The 25207-nt window shown below is 40.5% G+C and overlaps 1 long non-coding RNA gene across 1 annotated transcript in view; it reads right to left on the reverse strand.

Moving 5' to 3' along the window:
- Positions 1-909: 909 nt before the first annotated feature.
- Positions 910-25207, reverse strand: part of LOC115597901 — a 35659-nt gene continuing 11361 nt past the window's right edge. The window contains exons 2-4 of the long non-coding RNA XR_003987241.1: positions 7629-7718; positions 4913-4935; positions 910-941 (exon numbers count right to left, since the gene is read on the reverse strand). This is a non-coding gene — a long non-coding RNA (uncharacterized LOC115597901). The remainder of the gene's footprint in view (positions 942-4912; positions 4936-7628; positions 7719-25207) is intronic.

Below are 25207 nucleotides of genomic sequence, written 5' to 3' on the forward strand. Positions count from 1 at the left end.
TGCTTGTTCAGTGTGCACCTCCTCAGTAAGTCAAATCACCAGTTCCTAAGTCTCCCTGAGACTTAAGAGTCTCCCTGAGATTAAGTATCCCTGAGTTTCTAAGACTCCCTGCCTGATTATTTTGCAGATTGTGTTTTCATAAAAGGTTTAAACCACCTGAAGACCATGTGGCCACCAAGAAAGAGTTATTCTGCCATCCCACCATCCCCGGGTGCATGTTCTCACCCTGTTGCTGGCACTGGCACTACAACTTGTGCAATCACACGGTCAGCCAGACCACAACCATTTCTTCACTTCTTTGTGGGTTTTCTTTTGGTAGGGTAAATGTTCTGGCAGATAAGTTAATGCCTGACCAAGGGTGACAGCAGGGCTGGGAGCAGAGACAGAGGCAGCACTGCCTCTTCTGGCCTGAGGGCACACAGATGGATTTACAGCATGCACGAAACTGCTGTCTGGTAAGTGCAAAAACCATACAGTGACAAGGAGAAATGTGCATTTAGCTTCTTTCCAGCTACCACTTTTCTGTTTGAATCACCATCGTAATTTTATTCTGGCAGTGCACTACCCTTTTGGGGAAGGGGTTGCTGTTTGCTTTGTTGAACTGTTGAACCTTGCTGGGCCTTCAGTTCAGCCGAAAGAAAAAGGCAACAAGAAACGGACAGGTCTTGCAATCCTTAGTCATCAGCTTCACCAGGAGTTTGGCTGGAGGGGAGGAGGAAAAACCACTAACGAACAGGGCTAAAAATAAATGCAAGGGTTTCCTGACATTGTTTTCTGCTCTTCTGTATTCCCCTTATGAGGGAAAAAGAGCAGCAGGATTTAAGTTGCATTTTAGTTTGTTGCTAAAATTCAGAACCTAAGAAAACATGTAAGTAGGAGCAGGACACAGAAATAGGAGCAGGTCTTGATTGTAGCCATGATGACCTTCACTCCTATTGTTCCTGGGGTTTATGAAAGAGACAAGAAATCACTCACCATTATAAATACCCCTTCAAATTATTTCTTACAAGCTTAGGTATCCAAAGACTTAACACTTACAGAATCATTTTTCCTCAAAAAACTAGACCACTCTTATAAAAGAAACCAATATGGTATATTTAGAAGTAACATTTTAAACTCCTGTATGTCAGAGACTATAATACAAGCTCTAATTATTTCTTTCAATATCTTCAGGGAGCCTGTCAGAAATTCTCCCACATCTGCAGCAGCCAAATACACAACTTTTCTACCGGTGTATCTATCTATGTCATAGGACAGGCTTTAAAAAGAAGCAGCAATATTGATCTTTCAGAAATCTATACAAAAACTATTTAGGTTCATCTATCTTGGATACCATAATTATAGAGCACAGCTCTGGCTGTTGGATTCCTTAATACATGCTGAAAGCTAGTAGTTTGAGTTATTTTCTCCTTCAGAGTATCTCATTGCAAACTGCCCTCAAGATGTTCAAAGAAATCCACAGGTTTTCCTAATGGTTTACAAAAGTGAAAAAGCCCATTTTTTAGGTTGTTTTGTGTGTGTTTGTTGGTTTGTTTGTTATTTTCTGTTCTGTGATATGTATTTAATAGACAAACTTCTTTGAGATCTGGAGTTATCTGGGGTCTGTTGTACTGGTGTAGCAATTACTTGGGATGTACTACAGTGAAATGAATAAACTAGACACAGATAATGCTGGGCCAGTTGATGCTGGTAGGTCTCAGACTTGGGATGACACAACTGCAAGTGCCTAAGTGCTCATTTCTGCAACAAAGCTGGGTTGCTTCATTAGAGTTATTTAAAGTAGCAGGAAATTCAGTTCTGCCGCATCATTTCTCAAAAGAAAATTTCTTCAATTGAAAACATAACAAAAATGAATACAATAGAACTACCAGGATGCACTCATGTACTGGATTTGGCTGGAACTGAGTTACTTTTCTTTGTAGCAGTCCTTACAGTGCTGTGTTTGAATCTGGCCAAAACAGTGTTGATACCAGACTGATGTTTTAGATGTTGCTGAGCAGTGGTTACACAGCATCAAGGCTTTCTCTGTTTCTTATCCTGCCCTGCCCCAGAGTAGCCTGGCGGTTCACAAGAGGTTGGGAGGGGACACAGACAGGACTGCTGATCCCACCTGATCAAAAAGACATCCCACAATGGATGACATTTTGCTCAGCAGTAAAAAGCTGGAAGGAAGCAGGGTGATTTTTGCAGTTATGGCATGTGTCTTCCCAAGTAACTCTTCCGTGCCCTGCTTTCCTGGAAAAGGCTAAATGCTTGCCTGGCAATGGGAAGCAGTGAATGAATTCCATGTTTTGCATTGCTTGAGCATGCAGCTTTGCTTTATTAAACTGACTTCAACTGGACCCATGAGTTCTCTCACTTTTGCCCTTCTGATCTTCCTCCCATGCTGCTGCAGGGGAGTGAGTGCCCATATGGGGCTGAGCTGCCTACCCTGCCTGGCAAGGTTAACCTATAACAACTTATTTCACTTTTTTTTTTTCCTGTCACAGTCACCCTTGACTTCATTTCACCAGGTTTAAGATCCTGAAGGATCACCTTCAGGATATGAGGGTGAACCTCATATGACCTTCAGTGCAAAGAAAGAACATATAATTCTTTCATAACCTCAGCTTTGCTTGACAAAAGATCTCCAGCAAGAAGAATAAGGGCCAGTTTAAATTGGCCCAATTTGCTGTAGGGATGGCTCCTCACTTGGCTGGCTTCTTCCCAGAAGTTTGTCCTGGTCCTCTGCCTCTGCAACACCCACAGCTGCTCCAGCTGTTTCTCACAGTGCTCTCAAGCATTTTGCTACAACTTACACATAATGCTGGGATCCTGCAAACTTTTGGCCTGGGTGAGCAGCTATCCATCACCACCCAGACTTCAGCTAGTGAGGAACTAGAGAGGCCCAGGGCCACCATGCTGTGCTACTGCTACTCTTTTAACCTTTAGTTCCTACCCATCGAGTCACACTGCTCATTTTGTTAGAGGGCAGAGTGCCTTGAACACAAAATGGAGATGCTATCAGCATCATTTCTGTGTATGTATCCTGTTTTGGTCTCTTTTTCTTTTAGGTTCTGCCCTCTTTGTGACTTCTCCATGACCTTACCACTTGCTCTGTGTTGCCTCAGGTTATTTTGCCTCTTTGCTCAGATGCTTTCCTGTTATTGCTTTACCTTGACCTGCAGTGTGTGCTCCCAGCAGACAAAAGTGGGAGAAGGCTGAAGCTGTAGTCAAAATGCATTAATTTGGAACGACAACATATCTGAGGAACAAGAAGATAAAAAAGACCTCAAACACCAGAATTGTACTAGATATAAGAGAGTATGTCCACATGTTCCCTTTTTTTTTTCTTTCTGATGTAATTTAATGTAAAGGTTCAGTGTAGAAAGAAGTTCTGGGTGCTGTCCTTCACCACTCAGTTCAGTGAGCTTTAGCTCAGGGAAGTGGCTAAATATTACATAAACTGTTACTAGAGACAAATGTGGAAAATACTAATCTACAGACCAAGGAGTGCCACCTTTTCTTTGAATTTTCACTCTCTACCTCATCAGCTCAATGCCTGTGTTTTGCTGAAGGGTAGTCTGTACCTGGCTGGCTGGTGAAGCATCCTCAGTGAGATGCAGGGAGGAGCTGGCCAGGCCAGGAGGCAGCTGTCTCCTCTGCATTAATGCAGAGATCAGTCACCAGCTCAAATCCCTTCTCCAACTCCAGCTCTTGATGATACAATTACTTGGTATCATCCCCAGCTTCGCCAAAGACAAAATTGATCTGTGAACCATGACATGCTCTTGGGACAGTGAAATTTCTACTGTCAGGACAAAGCACAAAACTGAAGCTTCTACAGTAAGGATAGAGCCGGAACAGAACATTTTAGATGATGAGCATTGACTACAGACTTTCTTAGGAAAAAAAGACCAGACTGAAGTCTGATTCACTGTATAAAAATAAAAATTGTACACAGATATACAATTGGGGTGTATTTGCTATAAAAATATGAATATAGTTTAAAGCTGGAAGGGTCCACTGTGGTCATTTAATTTGATCTTCCACAGTGTATTAACTATTGGAAAACCCTGAATCCTTGATTTTAAAAAATAGTTTTACAAAATTTATTACAAGCCTGCAACCAGTTATGATCCTTAATAATTAATTGTACTTTTATCAGTGAAATTTGATATAAAATGTTCTATACTGAATGCAATGCAGTAAAACGTTATTTCCTTTTCTCATAAAACATTGAATTTTCAGGTTAAAATTTGTATCAAAATATAAATATGTAAATAGAGATTTTCATTATTGTGACAGCCTTTAAAAACAGTCAAATACATATTGTGTTGGAATTATTGAAAACCTGTGTAGAGACCTGGTTTTTATCCAAAGTCAGTTAATCTCTTTCCAAAACGCATTATAAATAAGAATTGATTTGGTAACATTTTATAATTCTATTATCAAGAAAGCCAGGTCTAAACGTACCATTTTAACTTGATTTGCCATTTCTCATTATCATTTTACTATTTATTTTGTCCCATTTTTCAATTGAATGACTTAAGTATTGCCCTTGAGATGCTCCTATTTATAGCATATCTTAGAATTTATTAGGTTCACAAAAATTCAGTCGATGATGTTGACCTTTACAAGAAAGAATCACTCAGACTCCTTAATTCCATTTCACTGCATTGCAGTAGTAGCTATCTTTCTCCATTTTATCTAATTTTTATTTATTAATTTCACTATTCTAAGGCTGCCTCAAAGTGGCAGACATTTTCAAGCATCGGTTTTTCACAGTTTCTTTATTAAATGCAAATTTTCTCCTTTTGTAGCTTTTCTTTTCATTGAAACCTTAGGATAACACACAAAATATCTAAGAAAGAAAATGCTATGTAATGAGCTCCCATTGTAAGGTATATTCTTAAAGACAGGGAAGCCTTACCTTCCACGAAAGCATGGCCAAATCTGAAAAAGGATAAGAAACAAATTGAGAGTGACCATCTGGGACACCTTCCAGTTATTTGGTTTATCTACTTCAAAATTAGTAGAAAGACCAAGACACTAGAAATACTAGCATATGATGAAAAAAAATATCATGCAAATCTGAATTAACTTAGTAGATTATGAAGAGGTTAAATAAAATGTCAGCACAGGGAGGAACATCCATCACCAAAAAACTTCAGCATACCAGGTAGATAGTGTGACTACTGATTCACAGAAAAGAAGGTGATGGCAGGTTAATTAACCACACTTCTTGTACCAGTAGAAAGTTCACAAAATGAGCAGAGATTCAGAATAGTAGTTAAAGCTGCTACATTTTTACTTTGAAAGCCAGAATTGGCATGGATTTTGTTTGTAGTTGCTGTCACCAACTGCTGACCATTTCATTCCCAAGTTCAAGACTATGTGCCCAGTGAGCAATGCCTCAACACAGAGGAGCATTTGATAACTCAAGGGACATAAAGGAATGGACAGCCCAGACAGTCACAGTATTCACTCAACCAGAGCCAAATTAAAAGCTCCAGTGCAGTGACATAATGTGCAGAAGAGGCAGGTATTTACCATGGTCATAAGGAGACCCTGCCACAGAGGAGGCTCATTTCATAGTTCCAGTCTTTCCTCTGACTTTCTTATGATTAGGAAAGAAGCAGCAAAACAGCTTCTTCTTTGCAAACATTACATCCTCTCTGTCTTGCAGGGCATATACCCAGAGACACCCCATAATCTTGGCTCCTAAGAGAGCCATTGGGATAAGTGAGCATCCCAGCCCTGCTTAGGTACCATGGCACAAATGAAATGATGTCCAGATCCAGACTCTGGAAAACTCTCTTCCTCTCCAGTTTAGATAGTGAAATCTACCAGTTCACAGCATGCATTAGCAGACAAATGGATGCTACCTTATAGACTATGGGGGGATTCATAACCATGTCTTCATTTTGTGGTACTCTGGGAGAAATCCAGCAATTTTAATAATCAAAATTCAAGTACCCAGTATCTACCTGGTAATACTGAATCCGTTTATTCCCATACATGAAAGGGATAAAAGATAAAGAACATTTCATTTTGTAATAAATGGATTTAAAGAGATTTGCAGTAATGGAACTGCAATAGAAAAATACTGGGCTAGAATATATCATTCAAAGTTATACCTATCAATCAAGATTTCCCCAGTTCCTTGTGCACAGGAGCTAGCTTGTGAGGCTGGGCTATTTACCTTCCCACCCTAAGGGCAAGGGCTTTCCAGGAAGGACACCACCTCAGCTTTGCTTAGAGATGGCTGTCCCTGCCTGTCACATTTGCCATGCTAGAAAATCTGCTTTTCTATCAGAGTTTGCCACTTCATTTTCTGTGACAAGTCACATGGCAATGTGAAAAAGCACATTATTATCCTTTTCACTCTTCCTTGATGTTTCCATTGGATCCCTCTGCTACCTTTCCCATGACGGGTGCTTCTAGGGGAGGTGAAAAGGATAGGAGAGTGAAATTTATCATTTCATAGACAAAAGTCTCTGGAGTATGCTATTTATGGGACACATCTACCTTCTCACTGACCTTGCCTCCTATGCACGTTCATACATCCATTAGAATTTATTAACTATGAATACATTAGGCTCACATTGCATAACAATGTGTCTGGAAAACGTATTTTAATAAAATATCTTAGCAGCATGTCCAGATAATGCTTGTAATGTCCCCATATGTCTCACTACACAGACTACACAACTTAGTATGTCCTGGTAATGTGACCTGCTATAGGTACTATGAGCTGAATTCATTACCATTTGAGATAGGACAAAAAGGCAAGCTACAATTAAGAGTTTCCAGTTTTCTAACTCTTCTATTTGCTACTTAAGAGCATAATATTTTAATTAAGGGGTTTATTTCCCATTATGCAAATAATTTTGAAGCAACTTTCCTCCTGGTTGCCTAAGCAGGTTCATTACAATGCAATGCAATTTACCCAGCTGGACAGGTCTGCAGGTGGCCAGAAACCCATTAGAGAGGTATCTACCTACTACAGGGGAAACTAATATTCAGGAGACAGGAAATCTCACAGGGACTTCGATTTTGCCAGGCATTAACACAGCTGACTGGGTAGCAGGTGGCTGGAAGCATAAATTTCCCTGTAACTTATTTATTAGGGCTCCCTTGCCTCCCCTCTTCTAGAATTATAACGTGCTCTTGGCATTGATAAACCCCAGCAAGGGCACACTGTATAGACACAAGTAGCAAAGTCTGGATAAATATTTTTTATCTATTTGACCTGAACTGTTTGAGCTAGACTGGATGGTCCTTTTTGGTGGATTTTTTTTTTCCTGAGGAGAAAATTCAGTATTCCTATGATGCAAAACTCCTCATTTATAATAATTTATAACTGCCCATCTTCCTCAACAGAACAAGAGTCGAAGAGGAATTACATTCTTCTGTCACATCTCCAAACCTCCTTTCAGCCAATTCTCTTCTTGGAAAGCTCTCCATCAGCTTTTTTTCCTACAACATAATCTTTTTTTCCTCTGTGGCTTTTTCCCTCTCTGTGTTTCCATGATGTTTTCTCTTTCACTAAAGCCCCAGCCCCCATGCTCATTCCTGTGAAAATTATTTGAGCCACAAAGTTCTGGTTTTGCTATGCCTGTGTACTGTTTATATGTTTCAGTTACCTGGTGTCCCAAAGGAGCTCATCTGTAGTTTACACTTCCCTGGAAGAAAAGCTCATTGCCATGCTCAACCAGCTCTGAAGAGGTTTACTTCTGTGTAAAACAAGAATATAGAAAAGAACGTTTTTTGTTCATTCTGTAAAGCAAAGCATAGAAAACTCTCTCATGAGTGCTTTGGGTCTAGTTATTCAAATTCCTTAGAATATTCTGAAAATTTCAGCAATAATTCACAAATACCAAGGCCAGTGTGATTGTACCGCATCACAGAGTAGCTTTCGAATGAGCACTCACAACACCCCCAGCTCCACAGCACACTCACCAGAGCAAAGCAGAAACATTACATTTAGAGATTTTTTTCACAGTTCATTCAGGACTATCTGATAGTCCCTCTCCAGCTCTGTGACCACACAGGTCACACATGGATGGCTGTGGATTTGTGTGGGACATGATGGGCTGATCAGGAGAGCCTCAGACTGCCAGGATCCCTGCCAGCTGACACAGAGCCTCCTCTCTCCATGTGCCACACTGCCTGACACACCACGACCTTACAGACTACAGAAAGAGGTCTTGGAGCAGCCTGGAGATATATGGGGAGCTGTGATATCCATCTTGTGGATGGCTATGGAAAATGGATTGCCTTATGTAAATGAAAGAAATATTTCTCCCTGCCCACTCCCTGGTAACACCCCCACATCTTTTCCTGGAACCCAGTCTCCGAGTAAGTAACAGCTCCAGAAAGATGATGTAGTTTCTCTAAGTGGTTTGGAGAATGAAAGTAGGTCTTATGTCTGCTTATAAGAAATTTAATTAATAAGTAAACATACATAAATATTCTGAATAAAACAGGAGCAAGAAACGCATGCATTTCAGCCACTTAGAATAAGAAAACACAAGAATGTATTTATTTTTCCAGTCTTCCTGTGAAGTATATGGGAAGGCTGAATAAATCTTCTTTGACCTGGTTAAGCCATACACTGTGTTTTCCTGTTAAAATATTCACATTCAATTAAATATCCACAGGCAGGCAGACAGACAGCAGTAGAGACCCATGGAGATGTACGGGGAGCCTGCCAGAGAAAGAGACTCCTTCTCCTCACAGTACAAATTGCAAAAATCTCTAAAGCAGTCAATGTAAATTTAATCTGATGAAAACTGGCTTCACCTTATTGTCATTTCCTTTGTCCTTTCTTCCAAAACATTCCAACTTTTCTCTGTTAAGTCTGGTACACAGAAAACAAGTCATCAGTTATTTTTCTTTTCCTCAGCCCTTTAGTACCACACACTGTTGCTAGACAAATCCTGCAGGCATTATTCTCACACATCTCACTCAACAACAAATATACAATCATTCACATTAGGCATTCAGACACTGTGGAAATAAGAGGCTAGATGAATAGAAAGACATCTTTTAAAGCCACTTAAAACACAATTAGAAAAGGAAATGCTTTGAGCTGTGTTTTCCCTTTAAAAAAAACAACAACAACAACAAAAGCAAAACAATGCACAGTCTCTTCAGCACCTTCAGTTCTTTGCTTTGTTTCCACCTGAAAGAGAAAAGGGCCATTTTGCAGCCTTTTGACCTCAATAAAAATATCTACATCAACCTTGGGAAATCCTGTTTTGAGCACCAAAATATTGTTTTCATGGCTTTGTTGTGTAAATGAGCCCCATTTCTCCTCAGGAATACATGGGGCAAAGAAGTGGCTCCAATGTCTGTGGAGACCTGACCTCAGCTTGTATAACAGGGTTCAGCTGTAAGAAGGGGTCACCACGGTATGACTATGGGCAGCCCTGGGCTCGTTATTTCTTAGCATGTTGGGACTGCCCAATGCAGATGTTTCCTTTGCTCAAAACACACCTTGGGGGAGAACAACTTCTGGGGACCACATTGTGTTCAGAGCCAGAGACCAGGTGTGCTTCCTTCTGAGAGTCACTGGGCACAACATACAGTCGGGAGTGATGGCACATCCATAGTCTTTCTTTTGCTCCTTCCTCACCATGCTTTGTGCTTCCCATGGAGGCTCGGCACAGGTAGGAGAGAGGGAAAGCACTGCCTCACTCAGTCTGTTCTGGAGACTTATGGTAAAAGCACAAGCCTGGGAAGTGGTAGATATTTTTAACAAAATACTTCAGAGCAGTGTCCTGAGCAGCTCCAAGGTAAGCAAATGTCATCAAATCCTCAGCAACTGGGCAGCTACCCTCAAAACCACAATTGTGTACTTAATTCCAAATCATCAAGACACCAAATCCAAATGGAGCGAAGTGTCAGGCATGTCTTTACATCAGATAACATCCTCAGGGGTAGTTTAATGTTCATTCCACATGCAGGGGTCTCATGTCAACCTACTTAAGTTACAAGCTCCCTATTTAAACAATGGAAAAAGCATTTAATTCACATACTGTACATCAGCCTGCAAGGCTACTCTTTCTCTGGAGTGACTGCAGAAGTCTGTGCACCTAATTTCAGCAGTCTAAATTATCCCCCCCAAGACTAAACACTCCCTCACAAGGTTTTTCACCACCTAAATAATGTGATCAGAACCTGGGCTAATACCACCTAAAAGTCTCTGTAGCTGATTTGTTAAAAAAGAAAAATGTATTCAGCTGAATTATCTGGCAGGAAAAACAGCTTTGCTTGTGATACTGACCCTTTGTGGAGTTAGGTTGTTGCAAGCTACACATTTTACTTCATTCTCTGGTATGTTTTGCCTTAATTTTTCTACAGTCTTCGCATTGCTTTCCCCCCCTTTGCATTTAGGCAAAAGTATTGTTTACTATCTCATTAAGCTCAACTGGTAACAATCACAAGCTCCATTAGACAACACTGACAATATATGGCTTTAATTATTTTTTCATAGAAAACCCACAGTGGAGCAGAGTAACAGAGTAGCTGTGACATCTTGCTACATATTCTTATGTGGAATTATGTAGAGTGGAAACAGGGTTTGGGGAGGGCTGATGGAGGCAAAAAGCAGAACCATTCCTTGGTTGTTTTTTAAGGAGAATCTTGGTGAAATATTTCTATATGCCACATATGCTAAAAGCACTTCAATCTTTATTTTCATCTGGCCAGAAGTATACATTCAGCATGAATTAAAATCTGTATCAGATCATTAGTTACTTTTTGAAACTATTATTTTTGTTAAATCTTTTAAGCGGTTTGAGCTGATAGATTTCCATAACACTTAATTTGTAAGCCATATTCTGCTATTCCTGTATTTGCTGTTTAGCCTATCCTATGGCACATTAAGAAGTCCTGCCATCTGGCAGAATAATCAGAGCCTTCCAAAGTAGAATGTAATTTCTTGATTTGTTTCCTTGGCAAAGCATTTGTCCCAAAATATGAATTCTCCTTACAAGCTAGAAAATATTTCCGAAGATATTTCGAGCCAGAAAAACTTTGGTACAAAGTGTCTCTTTTTACCAACTCTTATGGATTCTAAAAGCAGGGGAAAATAGGCCTCAGCATCCTTAATGTTCTTGGCTTTCACTTCTTCAAGGCTTTTCTGCTGAAACATTCAATATTGTTGATATGAGAATTTTTGTGCTGGCAAGTCAATTTTCCTCTTTTGAGGGATCATAAAATAGTGTTATACATTGAGAGGATCTTTATTCGTATCCTACACAGAAGAGCTTATTCCACTGGCAAGCTTGTTGAGGTCTAAATCTTGGCCTCTCTTTTCCATCTCCAACATATTTGCCATTACTTCATCTCCAAAGAACTTTATTTTTTTTCCCTCCAATCCCCTAAATATATTTAAAGAAAAGAATTGAATCCTCCAGTAAGTCAATCTAAGGGCATATGTGCAACCTGTAAATGCCCTCCAGAGAATCCAGCAGGGCCTGCATGAAGTCTCCTGGTAGGACAAGGACAGATGCATTCCATTTTCCTACAGGCAAGAGGCTGCTGCCCATGGAGGCACAGGGAAGCTTTGCAGAGGTCTGTGTAAGGCCAGGTGGAAAGCTCTTTACTCCTTCAGCTTCCTCACAATTTCCTGATATTTTTTCAGGCTACCTGGCTTGGTCCTGTGAATTGGCATGACACCACTGAGTTTCTGGCAACTTAGCAAGGACTTCAGACCCACTGTTTCCATTCCAGATTCCACTTCCTTAAAACAAATAGTTGGTAAGCACCAATGTATAAATATGAACAGAACTCCAGAAATTTCCAAAATTGCAATTCAATTGTTCTACTGTGATATCTGGTTCTCAGAGGCCCTTAGCCCTTGCCAGTGAAATCCTGATGTTGAGGAACAGATAAGTTAATTACCTTGAAATAGAAAATTCAGCCTCAGTGTTACCTAGCAATATGTACATGAAAAGCATTATGTTTTAAAAGCCATTTGAAAGCATGGGAAGGATGCCAGCTTTTAAAATGTTGTCATAGTTCTGATTTTTCTTTAGCTCCCCTGATAAGTACTTAGAAATGAGACCAGCCTTCCAAGAAGGAAAGACAGATGGAACCAAGACATCTCCTTTGATATATCCTGAAAACTTTCAAAGTAAAGAGTTGTACTTGGGTTCAGTTTGGGCATGTGGGTGCCCTCACTTTATCCAGGGGAACAAGCACCTTCATTCACTCTCTGCTGCCTGGAGGAAGCAGGTTCCTACTGAATCAAATGAATGAGAGCCAGATTTGTATCAAGGAGGTTTGTCAGCATTTCTCTGATATGCCTGCAAGATTGCCATAGAGATGCTGTATATACTCTGGATTTCTGCCTCCTGGTTCCCACTGCAAAGAGTCAATTTTAGGGAACAGGGAATCCAGATAACAGTGATAATAGTTGAAGAATTCACTTGCAAGCCCAAATTTCTTTTTCACAATAATTTCATAACTACCTGTCTGCTTCAAGCCTGTTGCATCTTTCCAAATTAATCCTTTCTTTCAAACACCTCTTTGCTGCAAATTCCACCATCCCAGCAGGGTGACTGCTGATGGGCAGAGGGCACCAGCTGTCATCTCAGCTTACGTGCTTTATTTTCTGGTTGGTTGTCTATCCTTTACTGTGTCCCACCACTGCTTCTGCAGTCCAGTTCTGCAGATTTTGTGGCAGGGCTTGTAATTTCAAACTGGGACTGCTATGATGGAGTCTTGTTCCAAGATGGATGCTGCTAAGCTCTAAAATAACAAAAATAAATAAATGAGAATCTGGGCAGCTTTTGTCCTGCTTCACATTACAGCACTCAGATGTTTGTCATATGGTTTCTTCTATGTATATTTGTTCCAGAGAGAAACTTCCTTCTCACGCAAATGTAACTGGCCGCTATAACTCATCCTGAGAGTTTTAGTGCTCTTTTTCATGGAAATGTTCTCTGTTTTAACATCCTGCATTCCCTTATGTGGATGCATCTTCAGAGCATCTTCCTATCCTGTCCCTCTCTTCGAAGTGATGACAAAACTCATCTGCTCAACCCTCTCAGCATTCTGCCTTCCACCCCTGCTAATAATCCTCTAGATGCTGCTTTAAAGAATCTGCTCATCTGAGCTGAAAACCAATGTTTGTACTGAAACACAGAAGTAGCTCATTAAATTTTTCTTAGATAAATTGTTTAGACTAAATAATTCTCTCCTTTCCTCCCCTTGTATCGCCAGCCTATTGTTCATAGCCAGCACTCCAGGCTGTGTGTGATGAAAATGCTGATGTGTTTCCTGAGTTACAGACCCAAGCTTTATCTCATCTTTCATTTAGGAAACTGGCTGCTTTTATCATTTTATGCTGCTGCGTGCAATGTTTATTTTTTCCCTATTATTAACATTGTATAGGAGGATGTGCCCAACCCCATCAGCTGTTAGTTGCATTGTGCATACCATACACACATAGAAAGGCAAACTTAGTGTAACAGTTTGGGGAAATCTACATACATAGTTCACAAAGTCCCTTTGATGTCAGAGACAGTCTCTGGTTAACAGTGTTAGTGTACAGCTATGTCCTTCACACACTACCATGACTGCAGTTTGCTGGTATTTTCTCAGTATTTTACTTCCCCATTAAAATCAAAAGGCACAGAATGTGGCAAGGAAACTCCTGCCCTTGGCACAGAGCAGATGATGATCTCCTATTCACTTGGAGTGCTCTTAGAAAGAAATAACTCCTCCTTAAGTTTTACACTGTTTGAATTCCAGGGGAGGAATTATGAAGCAGTGACTCACCCGATGGATCATGAAAGCAGCAAAGGTGACTGGGGGTTACCCATGAATCTTTCACTAGCTATTCTGGTCAATAACAAACTAATTGGAAAAGTCAGAGACATAGTCCATGATTTAGAGAAGTTATGTTTAAGAGAAAAAGAATCCTGAATTTCCAATAAGATTTTGATTTAAATCCAAAGAATACATAACTGGTTAGGAAAAGGAGGCAGATTCTTATTATTTTGTCTACAAGATACCTCCTGGGCTAGTTCAAGTTAATTGATTTTTTTAATCAATTTTTGCAAAGCCTTTTTGCTTTAACTACTGAAAGAGGTAAGTACAAGGAGAAAAAGGTACTACAGTATTAGAAAGATGATCAGCAAAGCTTGCAAGGACCAATAAAAAAACTGAGTGATTTTATTATTTTAATACTAATAAGTGTTCTAATTTTTTTACCCTGAACCTTACGCACAACCACAGGATATCCACAGAATGAGAGGCTAGTTCAGCCTTTTTTCTACATTGCTTATCTACATTTTCTTATGCTGACTTCCCTTTGGAAATAGTATCTCTCCTAGTAATTTACATTTACCTAAAGTGGAGCAAAAGTGCCTGATAAAAATATGGCCTGTCGAAATTCAACTTGAACTAAGACTTTCTGCTCAGGTCTGCTTCCTTCCCTCCCCATACCCAGTACTATTTTTTCTCTCTAATTCAAATATTTTCAGTTCCATTTAATGTTCCCTTTCTCAACACCTCCTTTCCTCATTAATGCACAGAACAATGTGTGGTTTCAAATGTTTGCCCTGTGGTCATCCACAAAACTCACATAAGCAATGCCAGAGCTAAATGACAATCTCCAAGGCTTATTGTCTAAGGCCCGGGCCATGTGGATTCAATTTTCTGCATTTTTACAGACTTTTCTTTATTACCTTGGTGAAGTTCAAGCCACTGTGGTGTTACTGCATTCCCTGCAAGCTTCTCATCTCTCCAGTCGTATTTTGTTTACACCATTTAAAATTAGCCTGTTACTAACTGTGACACCCATCTCAAGGTATTCAGTTTGGTTATTTTGGGATCAATAAAAACAGACATACTGGAAGTGAGACATACTACACCAGAATAGTTTAGAAAGATAAAGCATGTAGACCATTTTTTCTCGTGAAGGCAGAGTCCCTGGATACCAGGTCCATGACACACCAAAACAGGGTCTGAACTACACTGAATCTATCTTGAGACTGAAGCTATATCCTGCTCTTCTGTTCTTCAAGTTCAGGGACTGCCACAGCATTGATGTGATCCTTGTTATGCTCTAGTGCAGCCTATAGGTGATATTTAAAGTGTTTTAAACTGGTATTAAAACTGAAATCTCTCTCCCCTCCTGCTGTTGCCTTTCTTCCTTCTCTTCCCCCCGGTGCCACCGAGGTTTCACAGCCTCTCATCCTGCAAGCGTTTTGCAGAGGAGGCAAAGTAAAGCCTGGGATGGTCTTAAAGCGCAGGATGTGGGATGTCGTTCCCGTGGGAACATTTGCAAACCTCCCCAGAAAGTCTGCTTCATGTGAGGAACACTAGATGGCACACAACTACCACTATATTATTTCTTCTTTCTTTTTTAATAAATGTTCAGAAATTTGTTTCAAAGCATCAGCCTGGAATGTGACTAAAGGACTGAGTGCAAAACATGAGCCCAATTACACTATAAAAATCCAGTGCGATGATAACCTTTCCAATAAAACTTCACCCTGCTTCCTAAAACAGAATTATTATTTTTTTCTATTTATAACTCTGCCTAACTTGGCAGCTTCAGAAAGAACACAGACTTCATTTAGTGGCTTTTTGAGAAGCAGGAGAATACTGTCATTTCAGTGCAATACAAAATAATAGAGTGCCACACAAAGTCAAGCCTGCCTGGCTCAGCAACATCTACAATTCAACAGACAGCTGCTGGGACAAGATTCAAATGGTATAACAACCTACCACATGGATTCTGTGAAAAGATCTGTGTTTCAGTGTTTAAGTAAAATCAAGTCCCCCTTCCACTCTTTTTATAAAAAGAAGTTGTTTTGGTTTTTTTTCTTGTCCTAAGAGACCTAAAAACCCAGTGAAACACACACATTCTACTATTCCAAGTTCTTCCACCTTACTGTATCAATGCTTAATATGAGTCAGTGATAATTCTAAGGAAAAAAACAAAGCAAAACAAAAAACACCCAATAACATTCTTTTGGTCAAAAGATTCCTCCACATTCTGTTCTTCATAAAAACACAGATTATAACAAGGAAAATTATTTGCAGGACTTTTTGCACTTCATTTCCACACCACTGAAGCTATCAGTTCCTGGTGCCACTTTACAGGTTCATCACATCAACATAAAGTGGTGCAACTTCTCCCCATGGGTGAGGTTATGATTTAACTGTAAAGATGTGAACTTTCAACTTCCTGAGAACTGCTAGCAATTGGCATGGCTCCTTTGAAAAACAGAACCATGTCTGTGATTTCCTGATAGAGGCCCAATCCTAAACTCACCTAAGCAGAAAGTTGTAAACACGAATTTAATAGCAGAAGGGTGTAAATAGTTCCTTGCTTATGTTAATAAAAAACTAGCTGATACAGGGGTGAAGAAGGGAGGCTTGACTCTGAATGATTCCTCCTAGGAGTGAGATAGAAATAGACCAAGTGGCCTTGTAGGAGGGGACTCACTTGAGAAAGCAGCCTCATGCCGTAGAGTGAAGATCAGTAGAAGGCACCCACCAGGTTTAGAGATGACTCAGCCAGGGAAAAAGGAACTTCAGTGTTAACCAGAGTCCTTGGCAGAGATGAGTGTTGGTTTTTTGGTTTTTTGGTTTTTTTACTTTCATTTCCTTTCATGTATTTTTGCATTTTGCATTTCATGTTACCTGTTTTCAACTGTGTAAGTAATGTTACTCGGTTTAAACTTACTCTCTTACTCTGTTTTTGCATCAAAAATAACTTCAGTGTAACTAGCTGAACCTTATGGAATTCTAGTCCCCTGGGTAAATTTAAAAAGCTAGGGTCCTGGACATCTCTCCCCTGCTTCTTCTCTTTGCCTCATACATTGATGCATTTTTCCACATAGCTGCAGGGACCAGGCTGAAATGGAAAAGTAGATACCTAAGGAGAATTTATGTCTGCAAGTATCATTAACCTAGAAAGTTCTCCAGCATTAGGAGAAAAACAGAGTGAGGGAGCCTAGATAAATTCATAGAATTTTTAGGAACACCTAATAATAACTACTATCTATTTTTCAGTTTTCAAATTCCTTTCTTACCAAACACTCCAGTCAGTTTAAGTAATGTCTGTTTCAAGGATGCTGTGGTAAGAAAACCGATGAAAATATTTTAGTACTATGTAACTCCACATTCCATGTTACAGGAAATACAATTCCAAAAATACTATCACAAAGTTGTGAGTGTGTGTTGACAATCTGTTGTAACAGCTGCTTACAGTGAAAGGATGGAAAGGAACTAAGTATAAGCAAACAGTTCTCCCATCTTTTGTAGTAGTCATAATTTTTTATGTTACTTGGAACTGTAGTTGCAAATTCTGTTTGTTGCTGGAAATGAATGGCATTTTTATTGGATTTGTTATATATCCAAAAGATTTCAGGCAAGATTCTAGCTAAAGTTAAGCCATTTACATATCCACTTCTGTATTTCTTTCACCTCTATACCAGGCTATGTATTCATCTCATGCAATCCTCAGTTCTTCAAAAACAGATTTTTAACAGCATCACATGGGAACTTAATATCAGCAAATTAATGAAGTGTGATTGCAAGCTTCCTAACAGCACAGGAATGACTGAACACACCTGTCCCAAGCAAAAGGACAGGGGGCGAGAGGCAACCTCAGGGGCCAGGATCCTGTGCAGTTGTGTGCCAGCACAGTTCTATCCCTTTTAGAGCTACATTAGTACCTCCACATCATGTTCACCTGTTCCATGCAATTGTACTGGACTGACAGGATGTAACAAAGCATGTTTCTTTTACAAAGACACTGCGATCTAAGATGCCTACAAGTCTGTCAGAAAATGTCCTTGTGGTGCACCCCCATTTTTCATGTATAAACACCTGAATTCGTTTTGCTACCAGTCTAGAGTAATTCTTGAAAATTGGTCTTAGGACCTTAGTAACATATTTAACAAAACTACGCAGATATATTATGCTAGTATTTTTGCTAGCATTTTATCAAAACATATCTTATGATTTTACTCTGTATTTTGTTCTATCTACTGTATAAGAAAAAGTAAAAACTGTGACTTGGTCACAGTCCAGAGGAAACGAGCAGTTTGGAAATGGGAGCAGTGTCATCCAGGCTGCAAACTGGCACCAGGCTTCAGCCTGTAAATTGCAAACACTAAAAGAACAGGCAATGGCCGTGGTGGATTGCCCATCAGTTGAGGCTTTCAAGAGAGGAGTGAAAAGCTCTGTGAAAGATATGCTTTATTCAAACAAGCATTTATGCAAGGCTTGTGTTATGCAGGAGATAAACTAGATGATCTCAAGGATCCCTTATGGCTTTACAGTCTATGAATAAAGAGCCTCTTTCACTGTAACAGACTCAGTATTTCAGCTACTTCGGACCCAACTTGGAGTTAGTGGGACTGCTACAAAGCAGGAATTGTGTCAGACACTTCTAAGGCTTCGAAGGCCCCTGCAGAACACAACAGGGGACAAGTATGTGAAAGAAGCTCTTTCAGTGCCCCATCAGGTCAGTTGTTTGAGTACAAAGCTGCGCTGAGCAAAGAATTACTGTATCTTTGTTCTATCCTCATGTTATGAATCCCTCCTATTGACATACCCCTTGTCCCATTAAATGTGATATTATGGATGCACAACTATGAAGTCTTCCAAAACTGGTGAGAGGTATTTAGGTCTCCTGTTTTCCCATTCCATGTAATCGTTACCATTTGAGAGAAAAGGAAGGAATTCAGAATAGAGTTGAATTTGGTTTACAAGACAATCTTTCAGACTCAAAAGCTGAGCAGAAAAGTGATTTTCTCAAAGGGCAAAAGAGAAATACTGACGGGTTGTTCACTTGAAATTCCGGATTAGAGAAAAATTGCTCCACTTAATGCAAACTAACAAGCACTAGTGTCTAGACAATAGAAGAGCTGGGTTACAAATAAAAGAGTGCATCTGACAAAGACACTTCGATTCTTATTATATAAATTAAAACAATTTCATGGATGTACATGGCAACAACTTGATTTTATGAAGCACTTGTAACAGTAACTACAGTATCTTAAATGGTGAATGCAGGCTGGCCTGAAGAAAGTGCAGGTATACCTTGACTGTAGCTTCTGCAGTGCTTTCGGCTACTATACAAATAAGGGTGAATTAGCTCTTCCCCATCTACTCCAGATATTACAATGAACATAACCATGACACCACAGAGCTCAGCTTCAGTTAACCACAGAGCCCTCCTAGGCATGTACTGAAAACCATTCTAAGTTTCATTTGGCCATTTCCATTCAGCTATCAGTAATCAAACTGATTTCAGATATTTTTCATTTAACAGTAGTAACAGCAGTCACTGAAACACAGACAAAAACGGAGTGGCTGGGCATGAAATACAAAATAATTCTGAGCTGGGAGAAAGAAGAGTACATGTCCAACAGGAAGACTGTTATAAGTCTTAAAATATGTATTAAAGATTTAGAAGAGGGATAAGCAGTACATTTTGAAATTAAAATTATACTAATTTAGAATGGGTTGCATATCTACAGCTCACATAATCCACCAGTTATTTCTGGAATGTAAAAAACATCTCAAGCAGAAATATTTGCTCTCACAGTCCATTCTCAAAACCCAAATTCTACTGGAGTAAACTTCACTGCAAAGGTTATTTCTTGATGACCTTCAAAAATAAGCATACGAAATATGTCCTTCTTGATATAGCTTAGCTTTGTGGGTGTTACGTTCCTCCAGCTCATCAACATTAGTGATAAAGGCCAAAATCTTCTGCTCATCAAGGCAAAAGGTAGGGAGAAGTAGAAGAGTCCCAGCTCTGGGTGGATTTTAAGCATGCACATTCCTTCTCTTTTCACAACTTTTCTCCCCTCTCGCTGACACCATTTCATGAGTAAGAGCTTCCTCTTTGTTTCTGCTCCATCATTTCCTGCGTCTTCCATCCAGTAAGCCTCCTTACACTCCTTCAAAGTGTTTTTCCACTCAGACTAAGAGAATGCCCTGAACTGGACAGATGGTGGGGTAGATGACATGGAACAAGACACAGAAACAGAAGTAAGAGAGAAAGATGTGAGAAGATATGGAAACAGAAAGGGCAGATATAAATGAAATGAGGAAAATGAGAAGAAAGGACAGGAATAAACAAAATAATAAGCATGGTGAACAACAAAGTAAGAGCAAAAGGAAGGCTCTGCTGTTTTCCATAATTTCTGAATTGAATGAATGAATTCCATGGAATGAAAAAACATAAACACTTTAATATCCATTATTGGTAAGAAAACTAAACCAGGTAATTTCTCCATAAATCTCTCTGAAGTGGCATTTTCATGTGATGCAGAAAAATCCTCCCAACTCTGATCCTACATTGGTAGCTAGAAAAAAATGTCCCTGTGCATGCAGGTGTTATGAGGCGGATTTAATGAGTAACTGAGGAGTAAAGCTGTGAGTGCAGGTCTTAAGAAAGCCTCGTATGATACAATTTCTCATCTTAAATACAGGTAACTTTATGGTGCTGCTGCACCTCCAACACTTTGTGCATTTCTGATCCCTCAGTGAAGAAACTGAACTTGTACCACTGTTCATTTAAGACTGTCTTAGAAAGCAGGACAGAGATTGATACTGATCTCATATCTTCATCTCAACAGTGCAGACTTCATATAGCTTCAAAAATGCTCCTTGAATAAGCTATGCTGTTGAGATATTCCACATACATATTTTAAAAATAGAAAACCCAAGCTTTCTATACATGAGAAAGTGTCCAAAACTAAAATAATGTGCCCCCGAAGCAGTTTTTTGTACAGCTTCTGTACCTAACTCCCATAACAAATCCACAAACATGGGACTGGGACTCACTTTGTGCTGTCCTGTAATCATCCAGTTTGAAAAAGCTGCTCATTTTCCTAGAAAGGGACTGGGAGGCCAAGCCACAAACATTTTCAAGAGTCAACCTTTTTCAGGAAGCCACTCCAAAAATTAAAGGGAAAAGCAGTTTCTCCTCACAGATCAGGTTAGTCAGGTGGACAAGTTCATTCTAGTAGCTCATAAGGATGTCTGAACACGCACTGGCAACCTGGGCTGGTAAACACTCTTAGAAACTGGGACGGTTGAAGCTGATACGTGTTTTCTGTCAGCTGTTTAAGTTTCCCAGAGCTTCAGATAAACTGTCTAAACAACCAGGGCTGTGCTACCTACACACTTACCCCGTGGGTACAAGCTGCAGTTGTCTCCCTACACTAAGGTCTTATCCTCCAGCCAAATCTGCAGCTCTGCAGAGCCAGGAGACTCAGGATTTCCATAGTGCTGTGCCTCCAGGGTCCACCCCTACAGATGCTGCTGCAAGATCAGGGCCTTAGGCTGTCATTCTCTCAGGGTATAGATGCTACCTGCCTGTTAGTTTTATTGTCTGTCTGTAGACTCCCATCACATAAATAAAACCAATAAAGTATGTTTGTTCGTGGAGAATTTCAGTCATAACTCTTGGGTTATCTTTTTCATCCTTCCACTGTATGATTCCATCAAGAGTACTGCAGAGGACTCTGTACATGATGAAGCATAAAGGTTTTATTTCTGCAGTCTCTTCTACAAAGCCATAAACCTCTGAAATATTTTCCTCGTACTTGTCCAAAAATACATTTTTGCTCCACTTTAGTTATTCTTGATTCCAGCATAAGGTCTTGGATACTCCTAGAAAATTATTCCCTCTTGCTGATGTCAGTGTCTTTTGAATATTTGTAGGCACTATTCCTCCTCCCTCCATTTTCCAGTCAAATTCTGCATATTTAGATTTTTTTAATCTTCTTACATTGTTTTCAAAAAAAAAAAAAAACAACAAAAAACTCAGATTAGGGACAGAAATCTCTTCAGAAAACTAAGTACCTACAAATTTTACAAAAAGGGGCAGTGGAGAGAAATCTGTCAGCCTCACAGTGGCAAAAGCTGCCAGATCATCTGATGTGTTGGTAGGTGATGGAAATTGTATTTGGAAGCAAATCTACAGAAACAGAGAATATATTATCACTTGACAACAGAAGAGGCTTCAACAAGGGTTTGTCCTTGTACACTGAAAAATGTCAGAATCATTATACCACAGACACTTATTCTATTGCTGTGTCCCCAGCAATGATCTGTAGCATCAAGAAGAACCAGAGCAAACAGACACTGCCACTTCCCCAGAAGTCTCCCTCTGGAGCTGTGTAGCCCAGGGTCACAGTTCCTGTTCTTACTCCCACCAGGGAAAGAATGCTGGAAGCTCCAGCAAGCCAATACCTGCATCATGATTTTTATGAAGGGATGGAAAAGCAAAACTCTGTTTACAAACTCTATTCAAATTGTTACTTAAACTAAAATTAGCTCAAGGTCACACTAAAAGATAGGATCTCCTTCTGTTGTGTTTGGTGCCATGCTCAAAGCCAAGGAATTTAAACTAAAGTTTAGATTATTTCTGCAACTCATTATTATTTTTTAAAAAAAATTAAAAAATAAAATAACCTGCACTATTGAATATGAAATGGTCTGTCTGGAATAGCTTTTATTTGGCAGGCCTTTGCCAAAGCCAGGATTTCCTGGCTCACGGGGGACATCCCAGACGATTGGAAGTTGGCGAATGTCACGCCAATCCACAAAAAGGGCCGGAAGGAGGACCCGGGAAACTACAGGCCCGTCAGCCTGACCTCAGTGCCTGGCAGGGTTATGGAGCAGATCATCCTCAGTGCAATCACACAGCACCTGCAGGATGGGCAAGGGATCAGACCCAGCCAGCACGGGTTTAGGAAGGGCAGGTCCTGCCTGACCAACCTGATCTCCTTTTATGATCAGGTGACCCGCCTGGTGGATGAGGGGAAGGCGGTGGATGTGGTCTACCTGGATTTCAGCAAAGCCTTTGACACCGTCCCCCATAGCATTCTCCTGAAAAAGCTGTCAGCCCACAGCTTGGACAGGAGCACCCTGTGCTGGGTTAGGAACTGGCTGGAGGGCCGGGCCCAGAGAGTGGTGCTGAACGGGGCTGCATCCAGTTGGCGGCCAGTCACTAGTGGTGTCCCCCAGGGATCTGTGTTGGGCCCAGTTCTGTTTAATATCTTTATCGACGACTTAGACGAAGGGATTGAGTCCATCATCAGCAAATTCGCAGATGACACCAAGCTGGGAGGAAGTGTGGACCAACTCGAAGGCAGGAGGGCTCTGCAGAGGGACCTGGACAGACTGGAGAGCTGGGCCGATTCCAACGGGATGAGGTTCAACAAGGCCAAGTGCCGGGTCCTGCACTTTGGCCACAACAACCCCATGCAGCGCTACAGGCTGGGGACAGAGTGGCTGGAGAGCAGCCAGGCAGAAAGGGACCTGGGAGTCTGCATCGACAAGAAACTGAACATGAGCCAGCAGTGTGCCCAGGTAGCCAAGAAGGCCAATGGCATCCTGGCCTGTATCAGAAACAGCATCACCAGCAGGTCCAGGGAGGTGATTCTTCCCCTGTACTCAGCGCTGGTTAGGCCACACCTCGAGTACTGTGTCCAGTTCTGGGCCCCTCAGTTTAAGAAGGATGTAGAGGTCCTGGAACAGGTCCAAAGGAGGGCAACCAGGCTGGTGAAGGGACTCGAGCACAGGCCCTATGAGGAGAGGCTGAGAGAGCTGGGGCTGTTCAGCCTGAAGAAGAGGAGGCTCAGGGGAGACCTCATTGCTGTCTACAACTACCTGAAAGGAGGCTGTAGCGAGGTGGGAACTGGACTCTTTTCACAGACGACCTTCAACAAGACAAGAGGACACAGTCTTAAGTTGTGCCAGGGGAGGTTTAGGTTAGATATTAGAAAGAATTTCTTCACGGAGAGGGTGATTAGGCTATGGAATGGACTGCCCGGTGAGGTGGTAGATTCTCCGTCCCTGGAGACATTTAAAAAAAGACTGGATGTGGCACTCAGTGCCATGGTCTAGCAACTGCTGCGCTGGGTCAAGGGTTGGACTAGATGATCTCTGACGTCCCTTCCAACCCGGCTAATTCTATGATTCTATGATTCTATGATTATGAGGAAGGCCTATGGATGGGGGCTGGAAAAGAGCAGGTACAGCTCTGAGTTGGGAGACAGGCATGTCCAGCAACTTCTGGTTCACCAATATGTTTCCAGACTAAGATAGAAATGTTTTGGGTTTTGTTTTTTTTAATAAATTTGCTGTGAATGGAAAGTCTTCATTTTAATAAGTTGCAGTACTCATCTGACACTACCTCAGTGCTGATGTACAGCTCTTCTCTACTGAACTCAATTCAATGCAGTGATGAAGAAGAATACTAGAGTTGAAGGTCTGTTGGCACTACTCCAGTTATCAGAAAACTATGGGAGGAACATTTTTCCTTTCTTCCTGCCCAAGAAAAAAAAAGGCAAGAGGAGAGTCTACTACCAGTCGTGCTTTTTCCCTCATCTTCATGTAGAGGATTATTGTCTCTGTATACTAAACCTAGGTATATTTAATTCACTTTTAAAGGTTTGCTACCTTGTTTTTTTTAATTATTTGTGTGTGAAGACTTCTGACTTGTTTTGAAGAGATCCAAATTATAAACTATTTTGCTGACATTTAGTGGAAAAAAATCATCGTATAATCACTCACTTAACAGTATTTTAAAAAGACAATCCCACATGAAGCAATGTTGCCCTGCCTTGCAGAATTATTACCCAGAGGAAAAGCAAACCACACCTATTGTACAGTTTCTATCTTCAGAAGCCTCCAGAACAACTTTGAGGGTGCTGTTTTCTTTCATTGTCTATGCAAGTGAGTAACACGAAGAAACTTATTCTGTAAATCAGAAAATTGGAATAAGATATAAAACAAAATAGTTACTTAAGGTATTAGGGAAAAAAAGAAGTTTTGTCATGGGAAATGTAATTGTTCTATAGTCTCTGCATTTTCCATTTTTGTTCTTTATACTGCTGCTACCTTAAAAATCTATTCTGGCTAAAATACCAAACCTTGCAGTGAACTGTAGATTTAGCAGCTCAGAAGAATATGAGCCCAGCAGCTGCAAAAACAGCTGCTCAGGATATCTTGCAAAACCAAAACCATGCTTGATTTCAACTGATTTCCCTTTTCAGTATTGCAATTGAAGTCAGTCTATGAGGCCAAAGGACTGCTGACTAAATTGGCTTACCCAACTATCACAAATGGGCAATTTCTGATATTTAACCATTCTGGCTGAAGTTCATGGGCTTGTAAAGGACCTAAAAAAAAAATCCCCTGCACTGCAGAAATGTGAAGGGAA

Source organism: Calypte anna, chromosome 2, assembly GCF_003957555.1.
Source record: "Calypte anna isolate BGI_N300 chromosome 2, bCalAnn1_v1.p, whole genome shotgun sequence".
Classification (NCBI taxonomy): Eukaryota; Metazoa; Chordata; class Aves; order Apodiformes; family Trochilidae; genus Calypte; species Calypte anna.